General features: G+C 39.4%; 1 long non-coding RNA gene across 1 annotated transcript in view; it reads right to left on the bottom strand.

Moving 5' to 3' along the window:
* The window catches only part of LOC135114973 (uncharacterized), a 30,481-nt gene extending 14,783 nt beyond the window's left edge, over window positions 1–15,698 (bottom strand). Inside the window, exons 1-2 of the long non-coding RNA XR_010275733.1 lie at window positions 14,610–15,698; window positions 13,997–14,246 (exon numbers count right to left, since the gene is read on the bottom strand). This is a non-coding gene — a long non-coding RNA (uncharacterized LOC135114973). The remainder of the gene's footprint in view (window positions 1–13,996; window positions 14,247–14,609) is intronic.
* Window positions 15,699–25,866: the final 10,168 nt, after the last annotated feature.

The following is a 25,866-nucleotide window of genomic DNA, read 5'->3' as shown; positions in this document are numbered from 1 at the left end:
AAAATCTAAATGTAATTATTACCACAATATGAAACTGAGTAACTTGTAGTAATGCAAAACAAAACCTAAAGCAAAGCAAAATGCTCTCCTCTGACATTGCTATACTCACACTGCTTAGTCCAGGTGAATCAAATCCTACTCACTTTGATGACACATGGCTTGCCCACAGACCATGCTGTTTCCCACTAAGCAGACATGCCAAATCTTTCACTAACTTTTAATGATATATATTCATTTGTAATTATTTTTCTCACCTAAATGTTTATATCTTACTGGATCTTCATAACTGAATTAAACACCATCAGAAATACATCTCTGTGATTAGAACTATTTGACTAAATCATTTGTCTGTGCTATGCTCAGACACAAAACATTGCACTAGGGCCTTCAAACAAAATTTCTTTCAACATTACTTCTTCAGTCATCTGTTTATAATTCCTGCTACAATTTGAAATTCCTATATACAGTATTACTAATATTTATAGCTAGCATAACCACAACCAGAAATACACACATTTATATTAAAAAACATACCTATGTGAATAAATTGTGAAGAATGAATTGATGAAATAGTTAAGGGAAGCTAAAACTTTAATAAAATGTCAGTTCCATTTCAGAAAAAAATTAATTATTCTATATGAAGCAGTTATTTTTTTAACTGAGTGATAGGTATAATGGAAACCCTATAGCTCAGGCGATAGTGTGTCCGACTATAGAGCATGAAGCCCTGGGTTTGAATTCTGGTCACACCCAGGATCTATTTGGGATGACTGCCCACTCCAAGCTTCACCTAGCCTAGACATGGGTACTGGTCAGCTGTGACTGGGGAAATGAAGGCAGCAAAGAAAGGAACTGGCTACCCTACTCTACAAGCCATGGCCCAAGGAAGGTGTTGCTACCTGCTCTACACTGACACTCACAACTGAGTATGGCACATCACTACATTATGATAGGCATAATATGAGATAATTGAGTAGACTGCCAACCTATACTTGAACTCAAAAAATGCTTTTGATAAAGAACATTACACCTCACAAAAGACTGACATGGAAAATCTGAAATATTGGAGAGGTGAAGGATGGATTCCTAAAATGGAAGAAAACTTTAAAGAACAGAGAAATTAGGAGTGATTAAAACTCAGAAATGAAAATGAGACACAGTATGGAGTAGAATTTTGTTATAAATGTAAACCCAGAAGTATTACTCTGAAGTTTTTTAAATTTACTAAGCAGCCTCTTAGGGATGTCCCTCCACTGCTACAATGGTAAATCTGCAGTTTCATACAATTATTTCATTTCTCTATTTTTCCCAATACACAATACTTATTCATAAAATTCATAAGCAAATGTCCACTGACTTCTAAAGATGAGTTGCTGGCAAATAATGAAAGAAAAATACTACAGGTTTGTAGTTTGCCAAGCATACTCAAGAACATTCTCCAAACATTCACAGGTATAAATATCATTCAGATGTAGTGTCAAGAACTGACCAGTGATATGCAAAATATTTTACTAATAGCCTTGTGCACATGTGCAGCACCACAACAAGATGCCAAACACAAGTTGCAGCTGCCTTGCAAAGTACCTTTGTGTATTAAGAGACTTTACTGACTTGGATGTATCTAGAGTTTTACCTCATGTTATTGCATTTAAGTATGATCATACAAAAATGGTACCCAGTCATCATCTGTGACATATTTTAGGACACCAACAAAGTTTTAGCACACAAGAAAGTGATAATTGAAGGCACTGTGGAGGCTGTGAACATGGAAGCATTATTTCTAACAGGCTTACTAGATGGCTAATCAGCAATCCACAGAAATGTTGGGAAAGATATTCTGTAAGTCCTGCATGTTGAATATTTTCTCTGAAAACATTTTGTTGGTTAAGTATACTTTGTATAACTAACACTGGCTTGTTTTTTTTTGTGGAGTCTACGACTGGTTTTCCTCTATCACTTCAGCATGTATAAAACACCAGGTTATACTGGTCTTGTGTATTATAATGATCATCATCAGAATGCATAATATTAATGTACTGCTTGAAAAATATCCTGACAGGTAGGTATTTAATGAAAGTATGAGTTATTTATTTTATTACTTTATTTCACTATTTTTGGTTCCATTCCAGTAATACAGGGCATTCTGTAGTGCCCACATGATGTTTTTTGAAAGGTCCACAATACTTTTACATCTTAAAACAGAATATCTTTGTGATAAATAATATGAAATGATTAAGTAAATTTTGCCATGCACAACATTCAGTTAAACACTTTTTCTTCTACATCATAACAATCATTTAAAGATAAATATCTTCCAATTTCTTTTTAAAATAAGTACATTATTATTTTTTTTCGCACCTATCAACAATAAATAAATAAATCTAAAAGCCCAACCCAGAATCAGTACAACAGAACCTTGGTTCTAGAAATTAATTCGTTCCTGAATGCCATTCAAAATCTGAAATGTTAAAAAAACGAAACTATTTTCCCCAAAGAAATCAATGTAAAATAGATTGATCCGTTCCCAGACACCAGTCTACACTGTCTTAGCAGCTTATGACAGACGCTCCCACAGCCAAGATGGCTGCTTCACATCTCCAGCTCACAAATTATTTATCCAGAAAGAATGTATTGAATGAACTTAGTGACACAGAACTCATCAGAACTTCATCTCAAGTTTCCTTTCTGACCATTCTATTGCTGCTGTGGTAGATAGTCACTGTTCTTCTCTTAAATCTATTAACAATGGTGTTCCTCAAGGTTCTGTCCTGTCACCCACTCTCTTCCTATTATTCATCAATGATCTTTTAAACCAAACTTCTTGCCCTATCCACTCCTACACTGATGATACCACCCTACACTTATCCATGTCTTTTCACAGACAACCAACCCTTCTGGAAGTAAACAGTTCATGCAGGGAAGCCACAGAATGCCTGACTTCTGATCCCTCTAAAATTTCTGATTGGGGCAGAGCAAACTTAGTATTGTTCAATGCCTCAAAAACTCAATTCCTCAATCTATTAATTCGACATGACCTTCCAGACAACTATCCCCCCTTTTTCAATGACACTCAACTGTCCCCCTCTTCTACAATGAACATCCTCAGTCTGTCCTTTTCTTATAATCTAAACTGGATATTTCACAGCTCATCTCTAGCTAAAACAGCTTCTATGAAGTTTGGCATTCTGAGACATCTCTGCCAGTTTTTCTCACCCCTCCAGCTGCTATCTCTATACAAGGGCCTTATGTATCATGTCTGGGAGGGCTCCACTCATACTGCTCTTTTAGACAGGGTAGAATCAAAAGCTTTTTGTCTCATCAACTCCTCTCCTCTAACTGACTGTCTTCATCTTCTTCCTCATTGCCGGAATGTTGCATCTCTTGCTATCTTCTACCATTGTTTTCATGCAAACTGCTCTTCTGATCTTGCTAACTGCATGGCTCCCCTCCTTCCACAGCCTCACTGCACAAGACTTTCTTCTTTCTCTCACTCCTATTCTGTCCACCTCTCTAATGCAAAAGTTAACCAGTATTCCCAATCATTCATCCCCTTCTCTGATAAACTCTGGAACTCCCTTCCTGCTTCAGTATTTCCACCTTCCTATGACTTGAACTCCTTCAAGAGGGAAGTTTCAAGACACTTATCTTTCAATTTTTTACCACCACTTCGGACCCTATTCGGGACCGGCATCTCAGTGGGCTTTTTTTTTATTAGATTTTGTTGCCCTTGGCCAGTGTCCCTCCTACAAAAAAAAAAAAAAAAAAAAAAAAAAAAATGTTTAGACCATGCAGGTATTCTCTTTGTCACTGATCTAGCAAGGGAAACTTTATAGGACAGAGAAAGGCACAACCCACTTACCACCAAAATGAAGGTGATCATAATGCTTAGACATCTTGCTGCTGGGAAAAACTACTGGAAAATGCAGTTGTGCAGTACTGATGGCATTGGAGGTCATCAAGAGAGCCACAGGTGGTTCAGGATAACTCCTAAGAACCGAAAACTGTTTGTTTACATCAAGGCTTTTCAGCAGGGTCACATTTACATAATTTCAAAGATTGAATTACTGTTTTACACTGTCTCTCCCCTCTAAATACATAAAAATGAAGTAAATATTTATGGAAACTATAAATTAGTAATAAACAGTAGCTTTGCTATATCTTTTAATCTTTAAAACTGAGTAACTTTATTCTAGAACCAAATTATGGTACCACAACCGAAGCAATAATGAGGTAAAAATTTTTGTTTTACAATCGATTTGTTCAAGAAGGGAGGCACTCAGTAACTGAGGTTCCACTGTATTGCACCTTGACTTCTCCAGCTTGTACTCACTCATTGTATGTCCAATTAACCCTCTCACACACCGATAAATTTCATAAGTTTTCTTTCCAATACCTCTTCTGTTGGCAGGCATTTGTGGCCTCTCTACGCATCATGCAAAACTTTGATTACAAGCAGTTTTCTTTCCTTTCAGACACATAAGTAGGCATGTACTATGTATCACTAGATTCCCAAGAAAATTATCTTTATGATGATGACACAAAAAATTCACAAAAAAAATTATATCACTCCTTTTTCCGTCAAAAATAAATACAAAACAAGAAAAAATTTGCTCACAACCTCATAGCTCATAACTTTTCCCATGAACATTCTGTGCACTACACAAAAACTAAACTGTCTTTTTATGAGTTTTACAATGGTACTATTGGCATTGTGATATGTCAATTAAATCTCAAGAAAATAAAAGAAAACTTAAATCAGCATTCATCTTGGGATTACAAGCAGACAGCCTGAGTAAGGCTGAAACTAACAAAATATGTAACAGTCAGCCTATTCTGGGAAACATCAGTGTTGCCAATTGTGAAACTCATGCTCATCTTTGACTCATCAAAAACTTTATTTCCAATCATTTAAATAATTTTTTTGATGTACTTGTGTGTCAGTGCAGTCTCACATGAAGACATTTTGATGGACATGTTCATCCAGTGCATGAGAGAGATTCCATACTTAATTCATAATCTTTCAGCATACATCTCATAACTTAAGCCTTTCCAGTCCTTTATGTTTTGTATGTTAACATTCATTTTATGCATAATCCTTATAGTATTATCCACTAGCACCCTGCAGTACACATAGTGTTTGTTTGATTTGAACTTACTGTGGTAGGTCAGGTCAGGTCAAGCAGCCAAAAACTGAGCTTCCTACATTTTGAGAATGTCCATGTGCTATTTCTTATACAGAAAGCAAACTTTGAGGAAAACTAATGGATAAGAATATAGTGCAATGCTGGAAATAAGGAAACACTTGGCTGAAGACCCAGAAACATGTAAAAAGAGTGAAATATCAAGAAGTTGGTAAACAAAATGACTGGTGGACATAACAATAACAAAGACTCAAGGTGCAGCACATATGGACTTCCATTTAATGGACACAAAATACACAATTAAATGTGATGACTGTCTTCAATGGCTCCGCTACCAGTGCTGTGGCCTCCTTAGTTTTCAAATCTTGCAATTTGCAATGACAAACAAAATTCACCTGCAAAGAATGCTGCACAAAAAAAAAAATCAATAACTATCAGGAGTGGATAGTGAAGGCAGAGAGAGCCATCAGGAGGCACAGGGAGAAATTGGCAAGCACTGGAGCAATACCAAAAGACTCCACAATTGCAAGTAGCAAAGAGAAAAGGTGAGATAGTAAATACAGATACTGCACTGCCCAAGCAGCAGGCAACAAACAAACCCTGGAGATCAGTCAGCATGAAGGATCCAAAAAAATTATTGGAGAAAGAATCAATAGTGGATGATGATGCACACAGATCAAACACACCAAATGATTAGAACACTACAGGTGAAAAAAAAAAAAATTGTAGATTGTACAGGAAAAACTCCTGCAATTTTGGAAAGATAGGAACAGGGAGTATGTAGATATAGTCACCCAAATCCATGCCTCAAGTTAATGAAATGAAGTCCAGACAAGACACTTGGATGTACTCTGGGCAAAAAAAATGTACTGACTACCATCCAATAATCTGCTGGCATTTCTTAACACCCAGGATGCCAGCAACATATATTTTCAGCAACAGGTAGGTACACACTGCACGCCACAGCTGTATATCTATGGCAGCGATTTTAAAAAATCACTCTGGCTATATTTTGACAGGGAGGCTTTTCATACTATGTCAGGTCACCTTGCATACCTTTACCCTTCCAAGGATCCCATTCCTGACCTGACTGCAGTACAGAGAGATTGTTTCACTGCTACTGTACGTAAAGCGTATGTACCTCACATCATTATTCCTCAGTAATCATAAGTGAAATGTTCAATAGTTTTCTGTTAGCATGAAGACATGTAATATGTGTAAGTATCAGTATTCAATGCTATATGAAGCACCAAAGCTGATGCTCACTTGTTAGTAGAGTGTGGTTAACCCACTGGTTGCCTGCAGGTGTCACTCATGGCCAAGTCATGCTCAGACAAAGACGGGCAGGATGGTGACTGAGGTAAATACTATAATTTTGTAGTAAAAACTGATTGTCATAGTGCCAAGTTGATTGCATGTATTGTTAATGAATACTGTAATATGCTGAAAGTGTTTAATATCAGTGTATAATGTTATTTCATGAGAAATTCAGACCAAGAACTTGTTCGCAGTTCTTACAGTCATGCCTACCTCATCAATAAATGTCAGAGAGAGAGAGAACTGCCTTTCCTTTATCCTATGATGATGGGTGTGATCAGTAAAACAGATCACCTGAGAGCTAATGAAGCCTGCCGGTGCGGCTACAGTAAGAACTCAACCCACAAGCAAGAAATTAGCTCCACGTGAGACCATAACAAGAGTGAGTCACAGGACGAGGGGATGCTGATGTAAGCCTATAGGTTGACCTCTGAGGCCCCGGGGTCAGCTCTACCCTTGACAACAACCACTCCCTTATACCCACAGTGCCTCGCCACCATTTTGTAGAACCCATGGTCACAGGCAAAAAAGTATAATAGTATGTATGTGCACTGAATTGAGCAGCCTAAGTGAACGAAAATTACCCACAATTAGCTAGTATTAGAGTGGTAATTTTAACTGCTCTTTCAGTGTCTCAGTATTGACACAATTAAGTTGTTAGATATGTCTGATACTGAGGAAATTAATGCCGTAGATGGCCTTAGGGAAGATGAAGATGAGCAAGTGGACAAGGGTCAAGCTTATAATGAAGAAGTTAGTGTCAGGGGACGAGTGCTGACTGACAGAGGAAGGGAATATCAAGTCAGTGTAACCAAGGGAAGAGCAGAGTCCTGTAAGTGTAAATGGAGCAGTGTTACCAGCAAAATTAAGAAAGGACTAAACATTGTAATTAGGCCCTTTGAATTAGAGCCCATGTAAAATGAAGTAATAGAGGCATTACATCAGTATTATATGGAATACACAAAACTGGTGGAACTAGAGCCAGAAAGATCAGAGAAGCTAAATGAAGAGCTGGAACACAATCAATGAGTACACCGTGAAATATTAGAAAGAATAGAATGTTAAAGAAAGGAGTTAAAGAGTGACAAAGGATCAGTTTGCTCTAGCAAAAGGTCTAGATATTCTTGAGTCTCATCTACTTCATCACATTCATCAGCACAAAGAAAGCAAGAAGCAGCAGCAAGGGTAGCCAAACTTAGAAAGGGAATGGAATATCATGATAGTTTAGAAGAGGCAGAAGTTAGGTTAGCTAAGACAAAGGCAGAGGCAGAAGTTATGTTAGCTAAGACGAAAGCAGATGCAGAAGTTACGTTAGCTATGACAAAAGAAGAGGCAGAAGTTAGGTTAGCTAGAGACCAGTTCGCAAAGAAAAACAGAGAGAGAGATTTAGCAGTCGCTAGTGCAGAACTTAATGCTCTTAGCTTAGTTGAAGAAGTAAAAATGCTTCCAGGTGATGATGAAAGTGTAGGGAAGGAAAGTTATCTTTAACAATACATAGTCACAAAATGAAATGAAAGCACAAGCAATTGCAAATCAACAAAGTGACAATGCCTTGCCTCACAAATATGTTACATTCCATGACCCACAGGAACCTTCTTTTTGCAACAGAGATAATGAATTGATGACAAATAAAGTAGATGGACAAATAGTTAGTGAACCTCAAGCAATAAATCTCAACCCTACAGCTAAAAGTTTTGTATCAAGTTCTCATAGACACACTCATAATGTCAACATGCCTAATAATGTGAGACAGAATCGTCAATCCTTTTCCCATCCTGAGGGAACCTTTGCAATTAACATACCTGATCCCAAGTGGAGCCTCCCTCTAATAGAAACTAACATTTTTGACAGAGAACCCATGGAGTTTCCAAGTTGGTTGAAAAACTTTGAAATTTACGTAGAATCTAGAACTTCTAATAGTTGAGAGAGACTTGCCTACTTAGACAGGTATACAACTGGTGAGGCAAAGGATGCCATTAAAATGTTAATGCACTTTAACTCTGATGCTGACTATAGGCAAGCAAAGAAAATTCTTAGAGATAGATTTGGAAACAAAAGTATCATAGCTGATACACAAAAAAGTTAATGAATTGGCTACCAATCTCTCCATATAACGGTCCAGCATTAACAGCATTCTCAGATTTTTTGAAGTGCTGTCTAGCTGCAATGAAACACACTTCTCATTTGTCATTTCTGAACAACCCTAGAGAGCAGAGACAGGTGCTAGCAAAACTCCCTGATCATATTGTTTATGACTGGAGAAAGCAAGTAATGACATATCTTGATACTAACAGTAATAGCAACTCTCCTAGTAGTGATGAAGAGCACCACCCACCCTTTGAAATGTTATGTGAATTTATCAAGAAAGAAGCAAAAGGAGCAAGCAATCTCTTTGTTTCCTGGGATTCAATAAATAGGGAAGTAAATGATTGGATCAAAACTCAAACAAAAGCAGCCAATTGGAAACCAAGAGAATCAAACACCATGACAAAAAATAGAGGGAGTAGAACTTTCATGGCTAAATCAACTGAGGAAAAACCAGTGTGCGCATGCCAAAGTAAAGTAAGTGTACAAGTTAATAAACAGTATCCCAAGGAACAAGAAAGGAAAGGACGGTTCTGTCACAACTGTACAAAGGATCATGATTTAGATGATTGCAAGGAATTTGCCAAACTTGACAGTAATACCAGGTACAAATTTGCTAAAGAAAGATGGTTATGAACAGAGTGTTTAAAAATGGGTCACAAAGGAAAGGATTGTAGAAGAAGGAAAGTTTGTAAAGTATGTCAGAGATACCATCCCACAGCTCTTCACAATGATGACATGACGAAAACTGAGAGCCAAAGGGTGCCAGAACAAGCAACTCAGCCTAAAAGTGATAAACCCACAACAGTTGTAGGAAATAAAGTCAAAGTGACAGAATCAGTGACACATGACATGCACACCTGTATGGTTACATCATGTTAGTAATGAGGAGAATAAAATTTCAGTGTATGCCCTGCTGGATGAGCAGTCTGATGCTTCATTCATCAAGGAAAGCACTCTGAATAAATTGGGAGTTAGCAGCTATCGGTGTCACTTAATATCCACACAATAAGTGGAAAACAAATCACTGATTCTATCAAAATTCATGGAATTAGAGTGAGATGCTATAATGAGGAAGTGGAAATACCAGTCCCCTCAGCATATTCAACAGAAAACATTTCAGCTGGACGGAGTCAGATACCAAGGCCCGAGACTGCTTGTGACTGGCCCCACTTAAAGGCAATCTCTGACAAACTAATGAAATATGACCCAAAAGTTGACATAGGACTCCTCATTGGTCTTGATTGTACAGAAGCCATTATGGCAGAAGAGCAAATAGCAGGTGATAGCAAGAAGCATCCCTATGCTCGTAGGACAGAGCTAGGTTGGGGAATCATTGGTAGAATCTCTCCTCATACAAGTCCAGTGGAGAATACAGTGGTAGTCTATAGAACAGTGACACAAGAAGTAGAAATCAATGAAGAAAAGAGGGTTAATTTCTTAGTGGTTCCTACTAGAACCAAAGAGATGATTAATCCTTCTCAAGTGAGAGATATGTCTGAACTTGACTTCCGTGATAGAAAGTCAGCTGACACTCCATTATCATATGAAGATAAAGGGTTTATGAGTAAGATGAAAGAAGGAGTACATCAGCTGAAGGATGGGCATTATGTGTTACCCCTTCCTCTTAAAGATGATAATGTGAAATTTCCAAACAACAAACCATTAGCAGAGCAGAGACTCAAGAAGTTAAGAGCTAAACTTGAGAAGGATAATTAACACAAAGGTGATTACAAAGTGTTTATGGATGATATGATTACCAAAGGTTATGCAGAGGTTGTACTGACAAAGGATTTAGTTAGAAGTGATGGTAAGGTCTGGTACATTCCACATCATGGAGTTTATCATCCGAGAAAGCCAAAGAAGTTGAGAGTTGTATTTGACTGTAGTGCAAACTACTGTAGTAGCTAACTTTGCACTTAAGAAAGCTGCAGATGACTATGGATGTTCATCTGATGCAGCCAAGTTTGTAAGAAACTTTCATGTTGATGATGGTTTGAAGTCAGTAGCTACAGTGGATGAACCTGTCACTCTTATTCAACAGAGCAAAGAATTATGTTAGAAGCAAGGTTTTAACCTTCATAAGTTCTTGTCAAAACAACAAAGATGTATTAGCTGCAATTTCTTCTCACAAGAGAGCAGATGGAGTTAAAAGTTTGGATTTTTAGTAAGAATGAAAACACACTGCCTATAGAAAGAACTTTGGGAACTGAATGGTGCATAGAATCTGACACATTTCAATTCAGAATAAAGCTGAGAGACAAGCCACTCACCAGGAGAGGCATTCTGTCAACAGTGAGCTCTATATATGATCCATTAGGTCTAGTGTCACCTCTCATACTGACTGGAAAGCAAATTTTACAAGAATTATGTAAGAATGCAGTTGAATGGGATGATGAGGTGCCAGATTATGTCAAACCTAAATGAATAAAATGGAAGGATGAGCTGCACAAACTAGACCAGCTAACAGTACCTAGATGTTACAAACCTGATGAGTTTGGGGAAGTAGAAAAGGTTGAATTCCATCATTTTTCAGATGCCTGCCAAGAAGGATATGGCCAGTGCTCATATATTAGATTAATTATCAAGACTGGCTGAATTCATTGTGCATTAGTAATGGCAAAGTCACGTGTCACACCTCTAAAAACCATGACAATTCCCAGACTAGAGCTAGCAGCAGCAGTGGTGTCAGTTAGAATCCATAAACTCTTAAAGGGAGAACTCAAGGATAATAATGTGGAAGAAGTATTTTGGACAGACAGCAAAGTAGTCCTTGGTTACATTGCAAATGAAGCAATGAGATTCCATGTATATGTTGCAAATAGAGTAGAAACAATTAGAGATCACACTTCACCAGATCAGTGGAAATTTGTAGACACAGTATAACCCAGCAGATCAAGCATCTTGAGGCATAACAGATGAATTGTGTAATAGCAAGATCTGGTGGAACAGCCCAGAATTCTTTTGGCAACATACTAAAATGGATAGCCATCCACAGTACAAGGTCATAAATGAAAATGACCCTGAAGTGAAGAAAGTTGTATGCCATGCTGTAGGTACACAACAGCCCACAGATATACTAGAAAGACTTGAGTATTTTTCTGATTGGTTTAAAGCAAAGAGGGCAGTTGCTGTATGCCTCAAGCTTTTGAACAGTTTCAAAAGGAAAAGGTAATGGCACTACTAAAGTAAAAGGAGACACATATGAGCCAGTGAATGTAGCTGAAGTGCCAGAGACTGAAAATGAAATTATTAAACAACTGCAAGCAAAAGCATTCCAAAGAGGGATAAATGTACTGAAATCATCTGCTAACAATAATTCTTTAATTAAAGGGGACAATGGCAAAGGAACAAAGTGATAGACAAGACCAGTTCCCTCTATAAGTTAGATCCTTTCATTAATAACAATGGTATTATGAGGGTGGGAGGAAGATTGAGGCATCTGACAGATGAATCCAAACATCCAGTCATCCTTCCCAAAACATCACACATAACCCAGCTGATAATATGCCACCACCACAAAAGAACAAATCATCAAGGCAGGGGCATAACTTTAAATGAAATCAGGTCATGTGGATACTGGATAGTAGGAGGATCATCCCTAGTGTCAAGGCACATTTCAAAGTGCATTATCTGTCGTAAAGTTAGAAGTACAACACAGGGACAGAAGATTGCAGACCTGCCTATTGACAGACTAGAACCATCACCTCCTTTTACATACTCAGCAGTAGATTTCTTTGGCCCTTTCTATGTCAAAGAAGGGCGTAAAGAGCTTAAAAGATATGGAGTGCTCTTTACTTGCATGGCATGTAGAGCTGTGCACATAGAGACAGCCAACAACATGGATACAAGTTCCTTCCTAAGTGCATATTGTTGCTTTGTAGGATGAAGAGGGTCTGTAAGACAGTTGAGATGTGACCAAGGAACTAACTTTGTAGGAGCCAAATCAGAGTATGAGAAATGCTTGAAAGAACTAAATAACAATAAAGTCAGACAAGAACTCATGAAAGACCAGTGTGACTGCATTGTATTTAACATGAATGTACCCAATTCCATTCACATGGGAGGTGTTTGAGAGAGGCAGATACGCACAGTGAGAAATGTACTCTCTGTGTTACTTGATCAGCATGGTACCCAGTTAAATGACCAAGATCTGAGAACCTTCTTAGTTGAAGCTGAAAATATAGTTAATGGTTGTCCCCTAACTGTGGACCATCTTAACTCCCCAGAAAGTCCTACACCACTGACACCCAGTAATTTGTTAACTATGAAAACAAAGATAGTACTGCCTCCTCCAAGCATTTTTCTTAAGAAGGACCTGTATTGCATAAAGAGATGGCACAGAGCATAATACCTAGCCAACCAGTTCTGGTCCAGGTGGAAAAAGGAGTATGTGCAATTTCTACAACTTAGAAATAAATGGACAACACCAAAGAGGAATCTCAGTGTAAATGACATAGTTATCATCAAGGATCAGAATGTAGCAAGGAATCAGTGGAAACTGGGAAGAGTAACAGAAGTATCTCCTGATCATGATGGCCTAGTAAGAAAGGTTAAGATCCTGGTGTCAGACTGTAATCTCGACAACCAGGGAAGATGCACAAAGGCAAACACGACTATCATAGAGAGGCCAATACATAGTCTTGTACTGCTGTTAGAAGGTAATGCATAATAATAGACTGGAGCATCCCTGCCAAGGAGCCAGTGTAACAACACATATGTACTAATCCTAGTTTTGAGGTACATACTAATGTTAATTTAAGGTAAATTGTTACACAATTTAGGGGAGCCATGTTACTGTACGTGAAGTGTGTGTACCTCACATCATTATTCCTCAGTAATCATAAATGAAATGTTCAACAGTTTTCTGTTTGCATGAAGACATGTAATATGTGTAAGTATCAGTATTCAATGCTATGTGAAGCACCAAAGCCGATGCTCACTTGTTAGTAGAGTGTGGTTAACCCACTGGTCGCCTGTAGGCATCACTCACAGCTAAGTCATGCTCAGACAAAGACAGACAGGATGGTGACTGAGGTAAATACTTTAATTTTGTAGTAAAAACTGGTTGTCATAGTGCCAAGTTGATTGCATGTATTGTTAATGAATACTGTAATATGTTGAAAGTGTTTAATATCAGTGTATAATGTTATTTTGTAAGATATTGAGACTGAGAACTTGTTTGCAGTTCTTACGGTCATGCCTACCTCATCAATAAACGTCAGAGAGAGAGAACTGCCTTTCCTCGACCCTATGATAATGGGTGTGATCAGTAAAACAGATCACCTGAGAGCTAATGAAGCCCTGCCGGTGCGGCTACATTCACTGTGCAAAGAATATCTAAGACATGTGAAATGTGTAGTACATAGCATGTATATAAAATGAACAAAGCCTCAACAGCATAAGGGAAGTGAGGTGCATCCCCTTTGATACCACAAGTTGTGAGAACTTACCTGACCAGCAGAAAGGGCTGAAAGGCATACAGCTCCTAGCAATCCCAGCTTTTCGTCTCATCAACTCGTTTCCTCTAACTGACTGTCTTCAGCCTCTTTCTCATCGCCGCAATGTTGCATCTCTAGCTATCTTCTACTGCTATTTTCATGCTAACTGCTCTTCTGATCTTGCTAACTGCATACCTCCCCTCCTCCTGCGGCCTCGCTGCACAAGCCTTTCTTCTTCCTCTCACCCCTATTCTGTCCACCTCTGTAATGCAAGATTTAATCAGTGTTTTCAATCATTCATCCCTTTCTGTGGTTAACTCTGGAACTCCCTGCCTGCTTCTATATTTCCACCTTCCTATGACTTGAACTCCTTCATAAGGGAGGTTTCAAGACACTTATCCTTCAATTTTTGACTACCACTTTGGACCCTATTTGGGGACCAGTATCTTAATGTTTTTTTTTTTTTTTTTTTTTTAGCCAGTGTCCCTCCTACATAAAAAAAAAAAAAATTCATACACCATACAAACCTATCATACCAAACATAAAATATCAATTGAACATCCTACTCATACTTTAATAAGATAATTGATTTATAGACTGCATTATGCTTTCAAGCTCCACTTACTTTTCAGCAATTCCATCCATCTCGACCCCTCTCTGGTCAGGCCCTCTCTGCTTCTGTGTCTGCTACTCTCTGCTACTGAATTATTCCATTGTTACATGTTATGATATACAATTGTTTGGGACTGCCTATTTCCTTTCCTATTTCTTTATTTTCATAACATTTTACATATCTCACACTCTATCTCCAAACTGCCTCTACCCTCTGTCTGGCTTCCGTATCAAGCACCATACCTGTGGGCAGATCACATGCATCAATGAGCAATGTGAATGTTTATAGTAATTGATCTGATGCTGGTATAATGTGTGTTTTTCTAACTGAACATTAATGGTGCCAATTGAATATTTCTTGGGTTTATGCATTTAATATTGTCTGTGTTTTGCATGATGATTATGTTGATCAGTGAATATGTTGAAGAGATATAAAGTGACACCTAATAACTTTGAATTACTTGATGAATGCGAGTAAGAAATTTTGACTCATAAGAAATAATTATTAGTTATTAATGAAAATATGAAAAATGTTTGTGAGTTTTTTCCAGCAGCCTTTATATACCAATTCCTCGCAACATCTCAGACCACAAGTGTAACAAAATATTTATTATGTGCTAATATTGGTTTTAAGGTACATAATGTTAATTTAAGATAAATGGTTACTGTAGCCGCACCGGCTGGGCATCAATTGGCTCTCAGGTGATCTGTTTTACTGATCACACCCATCATCGTAGGGTCGAGGAAAGGCAGTTCTCCCTGACACGTTTATTGATGAGGTAGGCATGACCGTAAGAACTGCGAACAAGTTCTCAGTCTCAATTTCTTACAAAATAACATTATACACTGATATAAAACACTTTCAACATATTACAATATTCATTAACAATACATGCAATTAACTTGGCACAATGACAATCAGTTTTTACTACAAAATTAAAGTATTTACCTTGGCCACCATCTTGCCCGTCTTTGTCTGAGCGCGACTTGGCCGTGAGTGATGCCCGCAGGCGACCAGCGGGTTAACCCCACACTACCAACAAGTGAGCATCGGCTTCGGTGCTTAATATAGCATTGAATACTGATACTTACACATATTACACGTTTTCATGCAAACAGAAAACTATTGAACAATTCACTTATAAATGCCAAGGAATAATGACATGGGGTACATACGCTTTACATACAGTAACAGTTACACAATTTAGGGAAGCCATGTTCCTGCATGTAAAGTATATGTGCCTCGAGTCATTATTCCTCTGAAATCATAAGTGAAATATTTAATAGTTTCCTACTTGCATGAAGACACATGTAATATGCATAAGTATCAGTACTCAATTCTATATAAAGTCCCAAGCTGATATTCACTTGCTAGTAGAGTGTGGTTAATCTGCTGATCGACTGCAGGCATCACTCATGGCCAAGTCGCCATTAAGGACAGGCAGGAAGGTGACCAAGGTAAATACTTTAATTTTGCAGTAAAAACTGACTGATTGTCATAGTGCCAAGTTGACTGCATGTATTGTTAATGAATACTGTAATACATGAAAGTGTTTAACACCAATGCATAATGCTATTCTATAAAAAACTGAGACCAAGAACTTGTTTGTAGTTCTTAGTCATGCCTACCTCACCAATAAACGTCAGAGAGAGAACTGCCTTTCCTTGACAGAACCCATACTGATGATAAGATAGAAGGTTGTGAAGCAATAGATGTTTAAGAATATTCCTGTTGAGGATGGATTAAAAAATTTAAGAAAGGCAGGAAATAAAAGCAATAGGACAGTAGTTTGAGGGATTAGAATGGTGGACGAAGTTGAGAGTTTGACTAGGCAAGGTGCAAGCATGGAGGCACAGTTTTCGAGAACAATAGAAGGAACCCCATCAGGTCCATAAGCCTTGAGGGTTTAAGCCAGCACGGGCACGGAAAACATCACTGTGAAGGATCTTAAACGGTAGCATGAAGTAGTCAGAGGGTGGAGGAGAGGGAGGAACAAGCCCTGAATCATTCAAGATAGAGTTTTTAGCAAAAGTTTGAGCAAAGTGTTCAGCTTTAGAAATAGATGAGATGCCAGTGGTGTCATCAGATTGAAATAAAGGAGGGAAATATGAGGCAAAGTTATTGGAGGAATTTTTGGCTAGGTGCCAGAAATCACCAGGGAGTTAGACCTTGAGAGATTTTGACATTTTCTATTAATGAAAGAGTTTTTGGCTAGTTGGAAAACAGACCTGGCATGATTCCAGGCAGAACTATAAAGCACATGAGATTCAAGTGATGCAAGGCTCAAGCATCTTTTGTGGGCCACCTCTCTATCATGCATATCATGACAACAGGCTGTGTTAAATTAAACCAAGGTTTGGAAGGTTTAGGTCAAGAGAAAAATGAAGAATGTTTGCCTCAATGCCAGACACTATCACCTCTGTTATGCACTCAGCACACAGAGACAGGCTTCTGACATGGAAGCGGTAATCATTCCAAGGAAAATCAACATATCTCCTCAGGTCCCCCCAATTAGCAGAGGCAAAATGCCAGAGTCACCTCTGCTTTGGGGGATCCTGAGGAGGGATTGGAGTGATAGGACAAGATACAGATATGAGATTGTGATTAGAGGAGCCCAACGGAGAAGACAGAGTGACAACATAAGCAGGTTAAGAGGTTAGGAAAAGGTCAAGAATGTTAGGCATATATTCAAGACAATCAGGAATACAAGTAGGGTGTTGCATCAGTTGCTCTAGGTCATGGAGGATAGCAAAGTTAAAGGCTAGTTTGTCCGGATGGTCAGTGAAGGGAGAGGAAAGCCAAAGCTGGTGGTGAACACTGAAGTCTCCAAGAATGGAGGTCTCTGCAAAAGGGAAGAGTCAAAATGTGCTCTACTTTAGAAGTTAAGTAGTCAAAGAATTTCTTATATTCAGAGGAGTTAGGTGAGAGGTATACAGCAGATAAATTTAGTTTGAGAGTGACTGTGTGGTCAGAGCCTGATAGTGGAAAACTAAAAAGATTCAAGAGTGTGAGCACAAGAGCAGGTTAAGTCAATGCGCACATACTCTCAACATCCGGCTTTGGATTAAAAATTATGATAGAGAAAGTAGGAGGAAAAAGATAAGGGGCTACTGTTAGATGCCTCAGACACCTGTGTTTCAATAAGGAAAAGATAAGGTTTAGTAGAGGAGAGATGGTGTTCTACAGATTGAAAATTAGATCTAAGACTGCAAATGTTACAGAAGCTAAAGAAGAAGTTGAGGGGAGTGTCAAGACACTTAGGGTCAATAACAGAAGAGTAGTCCAACCTGGGGACATTTGTGGTTTCCTCCCCAGATAGGAACTCCAAGGCTGGTGTAGGAGTCACCATATTAATTTTGAATTTTGGGTGAAGGGTGTGTGTAATTAAGTGCATACAGTTTTGTGTGAAAGAAGAGATTGTCTTTAGAGGGCAGGCTGTGACTGCCCCCTTGTGTTGTGAGACACAAAGGGAAACATTCAGTGAGGTCACAGCTGTGTTACTGATAAGCTCACAGCACCTTCTGGTTCAGTACTTCAGACCGCACTAGGAGTAATTACGTATCATTTCAGCAGGTGTCTACTGTCTACTGGGGTCAGTGAGCTGACCCCAGTCACCCTACCCAGCCTTCCCATGACCCTGAATCACAATCCCTCAGGCCTTAGGAGTCATGTGGCAGGTGAGGGGCAGAGTCAATTTTCTGTGGATGGGAATCAACTCTGAGACCATTAAGCTAAATTCACCAGAATTGATTTTAGAGTAGATATCTGCCCACCACTAGGCCTCACCCCACGCTCTGGGACTGGATTAGATTGTATAATTTTCTAGTTGTGTCTTGTGTCTATCATATCCCATGAGAACCAGTGATGGCATAGGAAACTGATCCTGCAACAATGGGATGTGAATGCTTGAGCTGCCCTGCCACATCTTTAGGAAGATGCTTGGACATGGAGGTGGCATGGTCTGAAGTCTAGCCTACACTGACCTACACTGACCCTGGATCCTTCCCCCATTTCCCAGTCAGGTTCACCCTCCAGTACATTGGGTTAGGGCAATTTTATGGCTGCTACATCACCAGAAAATGGTGAATTTCTTTGGAACTAACATCTTAAATGATGGCCAATATAATTTTTCAACAAAATCAATATCTCTCATAACTGACCCATCATGAACAAATTCTTCAACACAATCATGAGGAAGATAATGCCAATGTCATGTATATGGAATTTGCAAAAGCCTCTGATAAAGCTGACCATGGAATACTTCTGTTCAAGCTAAGAAAAAAAAGGCAAAGCAGGTTCTTTCAGTAGATGGCTGCACAGCTTCTTCACAGGGAGAACTCAGAAAGTGTAAGTCCAAGGTGAATCATTGGAAGTGAGCACAGCTAAAAGTGGAGTCCCACAAGGCTTAGTTCTGGGGCCACTACTCTTCATAGTGCACACTGGAGACATAAACAAGAACAGTAAACACTCAGATGTACATCCTCTGCAGATAATACAAGAATCCACAAATCAACTACAGGAAGACTTGAATACAATAACGAATTGGTCATATACTTGTATGAATAATGCAAAACTGAATGAAGAAAATGTGAATGAATCGAATATGGCAGGAACAAGGAACTGTGAATATCAACCAGATATTACTGCAATGGCCAGGAAATACAGGAAAAAGAACATGTCAAGGACCTATGTATATACATAAACAGAGACACACCCTTCTCCTATCACTTTAGTAAGATATGTAAAACAGGCCGAAAATTAAGCGGATGGATACTGAGGATCTTTACCACAGGGCAAGAAATTGCATGAAAACATGATGAATACTTTACCAAGAGCAAAATACTACTGCCATCTCTGGTCCCACATAAAATCATGGATATCACAAACACAGAAGCCACACAACAGTGCTTCACCAGCAAAATCCTGGGATTCGAACATCTTAACTACTGGGAGAGACTACAACATCTCACAATGCAAATGATAGATGTGCCAATTCCTCAGTCACATATTTTGAATAAAAAAAAAAAAAAAATCCACAGAAAAAATAGTGTATATATATATATATATATATATATATATATATATATATATATATATATATATATATATATATATATATATATATATATATATATATATATCACTTACTGGAGTTAACTGGAGTAAACTGAAGTAGACAAAAATAAAAAATAAAAAAAACTGCTTTAGTGAAAGAAAACAAATAAATAAATAAATAAATAAATACTTTTATCTTTACTGACAAAATGGAAGCCAGGTTGAGGATTCCTAGCTATTTGTCCCCCTCTCTAGGGCTGGAGACCCTGAGGTGGAAACTACCTATCTAACTAAGCTAACAACAAATACTCTGGGGTTGCGAAGAGCTTATCTGTGCCATGGGTGGAGGGATGACCCATGCAGCTCCTGTAGACAGATCGGGATCTAGGTGTGGGGTGGCTGCGGATGGCCACCTGGACTTGCCTGTGAAGTGAGCGGAAAGCGGTAGTGGCAGTGCACAATGGAGGTCCACAGTATGTCACTGGTGGTCCCTCACGGTCCTTGGTGGGCCTGATGGTATCCTTGTGATCTCTCTCTCTCTCTAAGTGGTCCCTCTCTTCCTTGACCACCTATGCTTCCCTTGGGTGTTCCCTTGGGTTGTCAACTCACTGTTCCTGCCTGGGCTTGGTGTCTGTTTTTTTTTGGGGCCTTGAATGACAGAAAGCCTGTGTTTGCTTACGATGGGTGTTAGGACCAGAAGGAATGGCGAAGGCAATGTTGGTCTTGAGGTAGATCATGGGTATTCCTCCGCACCTGCCTGGCAGCTGGTGATTAGCTGTGGTCCTCATCTGCACTCCTTAATTATCCAGGAATCCATACTGTTCCCTACTACTACCTCCTACACCTAACCAAGATCCTCCCCTGCCTAGGTATGGTATGATTATTGCACAATATTCTTACTTTAGCGAGTTACATGGCCTCTCAATGATTCGACTCTACCGCACGCTTTTCAAACCGACTAGGAAATGAATAGGGTGCCTGTGAGTAATTTTCAGGGAGAACTAGTGTAATCTCTACTCTCTCAAGCATAAACACTGCAATACATATATAGTATAATTTAGGTTTGAAAAACATTGGAGTGATTAGTGCCTAATGTGAGGATTGTAGAACATGTACACCAAAGATGTAATGAGCAACAAAGGAGCAACACCAAGTTTTTTTTTTTTTTTTTTTTTTTTTTGTAGGGACACTGGCCAAGGGCAACAAAAATCTAATAAAAAAAAATGCCCACTGAAATGCCAGTGAAATGTACCAGTGAACCCTGGTACCTAACTTTTTCAAGTATAATATATAATAGAATTTATCTCTTCAATTGGGGCGTTCACTATGGTCTGAAAAAAAAAAATGCTAGATTTACCAGCCAACTCAACTTTACACATAATAGGTGGTAAGCTGGAAAAACAAATCTTTACATCATTTGTGTGTGTGTTATCAAACCAACTAATAAAATACTAGGAATAATTTTAGCCACCATGATCAAGCAGAGAGCAAGAAATACGGCAAAACAAACTAAATACTATGCACATTATCTCTGGTCTGGGATGTATCATCAACTTGGGATGAATACTGTTTTTTCCTCTCTATATGACCTTACTTTATCCAATTAAGTTATACAGTTAACATATCCATATATAAATCCTGGTACATATGAAAGAAACAACTATATTTTGATGCCAAATCTTAGCGGGCACTGATGAAGATTGGCTGTTTACATCATGTCTCTCAACATCTTCCATGAGGTTGCCGTTTGTCTGTTTACATTGTGTCTCAGTATGTCTTCAATGAGTTGCCGCTTTCTTCTTTGGAAATACAACCCATCCTTTCACACCTTGGTTCTTCTTTCCTGATATGTTCGTGCAATAAGCCACAGGAATAGCTGCGGCTTCAATAGCACTTCAAACTCATCTCCTGCCTCGGGTTTGTTGGGTGTTTTTGAGAAGTCGGCGTGTCTGATATCGGTCAGTTCTTTCGTTTCCGCATGGTTTCAGCCATCATAATATCCTGTCAATACAAATAATGTTTGCTCGGCTCTTTAGGGGATTTGCCAGATAAAACATTAGTCCATGTAGAAACCAGTGGAAAATATTTCAAACTAATTATATAGCAGATTATAAATAAATCTGAAAACACTGAGAGCATTGTTGCAAGTATTTAGCTTATAAGAACTGTTCTGTAGAATACGCATCACCAGATTCCGTAAATAACGTTAGCATAAACACTTAGAATCTATGTTTTGTAGCATTTAAATACAGTGCATCAAGATGTATCACAAGAAGCAATCTGAGAATATGCTTCTCCAGAGAACTGTGGGAACATTGACTAACCCCTACATTAGTAGGAGGAGGCAGTAGACACCTGCCGAAACGATAATTACTCCCAGTGAGGTCTAAAGCACTGTTCAGGGGGTGCTGTGAACTTATCATTAAACCCAGCTGTGACCTCACTGAACGTTTCCCTTTGTGTCTCACAACACAAGGGGGCAGTCACACCCTGCCCCCTAAAGACAATTCTCTTCCTCCACACAAAACTACAAGCACCTAATAACACACACACCCTTCACTCAAAAATTTTAAAATCATCATGGCGACTCCTACACCAGCCTCCGAGTCTCCATCTGGGGAGGTGATCATATATCCCCAGGTCGGACTCCCTTTCTGTCGACGACCCTAAGTGTCTTGACACCCCCCCCTCAACTTTTTCTTCATTAACTTCTGCAACATTCGCGGTCTAAGATCTAATTTTCAATCTGTAGAACACCATCTCTCCTCTTCTAAACCTCATCTCCTTTTCCTCACTGAAACTCAGGTGTCTGAGGCAACTGACAGTAGCCCCTTTTCTGTTCCCTCCTACTTTCTCTATCCTCATTTTCGATCCAAAGCTGGATGCTGCGTTTATGTGCGCAATGACTTAACCTGCTGTCATGCCCATGCTCTTGAATCTTCCGAGTTTTCCATCATCTGGCTATGACTACAGAGTCACTCTCAAACTAAATTTATCTGTGCTGTATACCTTTCACCTAACTCTTCTGACTATAAGAAATTCTTTGACTACTTAACTTCCAAAGTGGAGCACATTCTGACCCTCTTCCCTTTTGCAGAGATCTCCATTCTTGGAGACTTCAATGTTCATCACCAGCTTTGGCTTTCCTCTCCCTTCACTGACCATCCTGGTGAACTAGCCTTCAACTTTGGTATCCTCCACGACCTAGAGCAATTGGTGCAACACCCTACTCGTATTCCTGACCGTCTTGGAGATACGCCCAACATTCTTGACCTTTTCCTGACCTCTAATCCTTCTGCTTATGCTGTCACCCTTTCTTCTCCGTTGGGCTCCTCCGATCACAATCTCATATCTGTATCTTGTCCTATCGCCCCAATCCCTCCTCAGGATCCCCTAAGTGAAGGTGCCTCTGGCGTTTTGCCTTTGCTAGTTTGGGGGACCTGAGGAGGTATTTTGCTGATTTTCCTTGGAATGACTACTGCTTCCGTGTCAGAGACCCGTCTTTGTGTGCTGAGCACATAACAGAGGTGATAGTGTCTGGCATGGAGGCGTACATTCCTCACTCTTTTTCTCGTCCTAAACCCTATAAACTTTGGTTTAACACAGCTTGTTCTCGTGCTATACATAATAGAGAGGTGGCCCACAAAAGGTACAAAAGGCCTTCCATCACCAGAATCTCATGTACTTTATATTTCTAGCTAAAAACTCCTTCATTAATAGAAAGTGTCAAAACTTTTCAAGATCTAACTCCCCTCGAGACTTCTGGCATCTAGCCAAAAAAATCTCCCATAACTTTGCTTCTTCTTTCCCTCCTTTATTTCAACCGAATGGCACCACTGTTATCACATCTATTTCTAAAGCTGAACTCTTCCTTCAAACCTTTGCTAAAAACTCTATCTTGGACAATTCTGGGCTTATTCCTCCCTCTCCTCCACCCTCTGACTACTTCATGCCACCTATTAAAATTCTTCGCAATGATGTTTCCCATGCCCTTGCTGGCCTAAACTCTCGGAAGGCTTATGGACCTGATGGGATCCCTCCTATTGTTCTCCAAAACTGTGCCTCCATGCTTGCACCTTGCCTAGTCAAACTCTTTCAGCTCTGTCTGTCAACATCTACCTTTCCTTCTTGCTGGAAGTTTGCCTACATTCAGCCTGTTCCTAAAAAGGGTGACCGTTCTAATCCCTCAAACTACCGTCCTATTGCTTTAATTTCCTGCCTATCTAAAGTTTTTGAATCTATCCTCAACAGGAAGATTCTTAAACATCTATCACTTCACAACCTTCTATCTGATCGCCAGTATGGGTTCCGTCAAGGCCGCTCTTCTGGTGATCCTTACTGAGTCTTGGTCATCCTCTTTTAGAGATTTTGGTGAAACTTTTGCTGTTGCCTTGGACATATCAAAAGCTTTTGATAGAGTCTGGCACAAAGCTTTGATTTCCAAACTACCCTCCTACGGCTTCTATCCTTCTCTCTGTAACTTCATTTCAAGTTTCCTTTCTGACCGCTCTATTGCTGCTGTGGTAGACGGTCACTGTTCTTCTCCAAAATCTATTAACAGTGGTGTTCCTCAGGGTTCTGTCCTGTCACCCACTCTCTTCTTATTATTCATTAATGATCTTCTAAACTAAACTTCTTGTCCTATCCACTCCTACGCTGATGATACCACTCTGCAATTTTCCATGTCTTTTCATAGACGTCCAACCCTTCAGGAGGTAAACATTTCACGCAGGGAAGCCACAGAACGCTTGACTTCTGATCTTTCTAAAATTTCTGATTGGGGCAGAGCAAACTTGGTATTGTTCAATGCCTCAAAAACTCAATTCCTCCATCTATCAATTCGACACAACCTTCCAGACAACTATCCCCTCTTCTTCAGTGACACTCAACTGTTCCCCTCTTCTACACTGAACATCCTCGGTCTGTCCTTTACTTATAATCTGAACTGGAAACTTCACATCTCATCTCTAGCTAAAACAGCTTCTATGAAGTTAGGTGTTCTGAGACGTCTCCGCCAGTTTTTCTCATCCCCCAGCTGCTAACTCTGTACAAGGGCCTTATCCGTCCATATATGAAGTATGCTTCACATGTCTGGGGGAGTTCCACTCATACTGCTCTTCTAGACAGGGTGGAATCAAAAGCTTTTCGTCTCATTAATTCCTCTCCTCTAACTGACTGTCTTCAGCCTCTCTCTCACCGCCGGAATGTTGCATCTCTAGCTGTCTTCTACCGCTATTTTCATGCTAACTGCTCTTCTGATCTTGCTAACTGCATGCCTCCCCTCCTCCCGCGGTCTCGCTGCACAAGACTTTCTTCTTTCTCTCACCCCTTTTCTGTCCACCTCTCTAACGCAAGAGTTAACCAGTATCTTCAATCATTCGTCCCTTTCTCTGGTAAACTCTGGAACTTCCTGCCTGCTTTTGTATTTCCACCTTCCTGTGACTTGAATTCCTTCAAGAGGGAGGTTTCAAGACACTTATTCATCAATTTTCTACTACCGCTTTGGACCCTTTTATGGGACTGGCATTTCAGTGGGCTTTTTTTTTTTTTTATTGGATTTTCGTTGCCCTTGGCCAGTGTCCATCCTACATAAAAATAAATAAATAAATAAAGCAGCCGACGATCATCGGCAACTTAGCCCATTGTAAACACCTCATTTGAGTGTCCAAAGAAATGCAAGGATTCACAAACATTAAAATGAAGCTCTTTTAAAGATGGCTGGATAAGTGGTTCAACATCCTGCCAAACGAATCACCTACTCCATGAACAACTCTCAGAAATCACCCGTGTTTTAGGAAATGAGAGGGCTAAATCAAGCAGATGCCCACCTCAGCGGTGCCACTAACAGGTGTTATTTACCAAAAATACCAAATTACAGTATGTGGAGTAAGTCCTGACGCCTCGGAGTCAACAGCATTTCTTTTCATGGTAACTGGAGGAGGCTCACAACTACCTTCCCAGGAAGCCAAGTTGTTCTGACACTTTTAGAACACTAACTGGTAACCTTCTATGCTCTTCCGGGCAGAGGCACCAGTGTGTGTGTGTGTGTGTGTGTGTGTCACCATGACCTCAGGAGTCGTTCAGCTACCATCGAGAATGGTTTGTTAGTCTATTGTGCCAGACAAAGTCTAACGGTGCTATTTTGCTTCCTCCCATCCTCTCAACACACCCAGAATGACTACAAACAAAGAGAAATGGAAGGTGTTTACTTTAT

The sequence above is a fragment of the Scylla paramamosain genome, chromosome 28 (genome assembly GCF_035594125.1).
Source record: "Scylla paramamosain isolate STU-SP2022 chromosome 28, ASM3559412v1, whole genome shotgun sequence".
In the NCBI taxonomy this organism is placed as follows: domain Eukaryota; kingdom Metazoa; phylum Arthropoda; class Malacostraca; order Decapoda; family Portunidae; genus Scylla; species Scylla paramamosain.
Note: the sequence above shows the minus strand (reverse complement) of the source record. Positions and strands in the feature narration are given on the sequence as shown.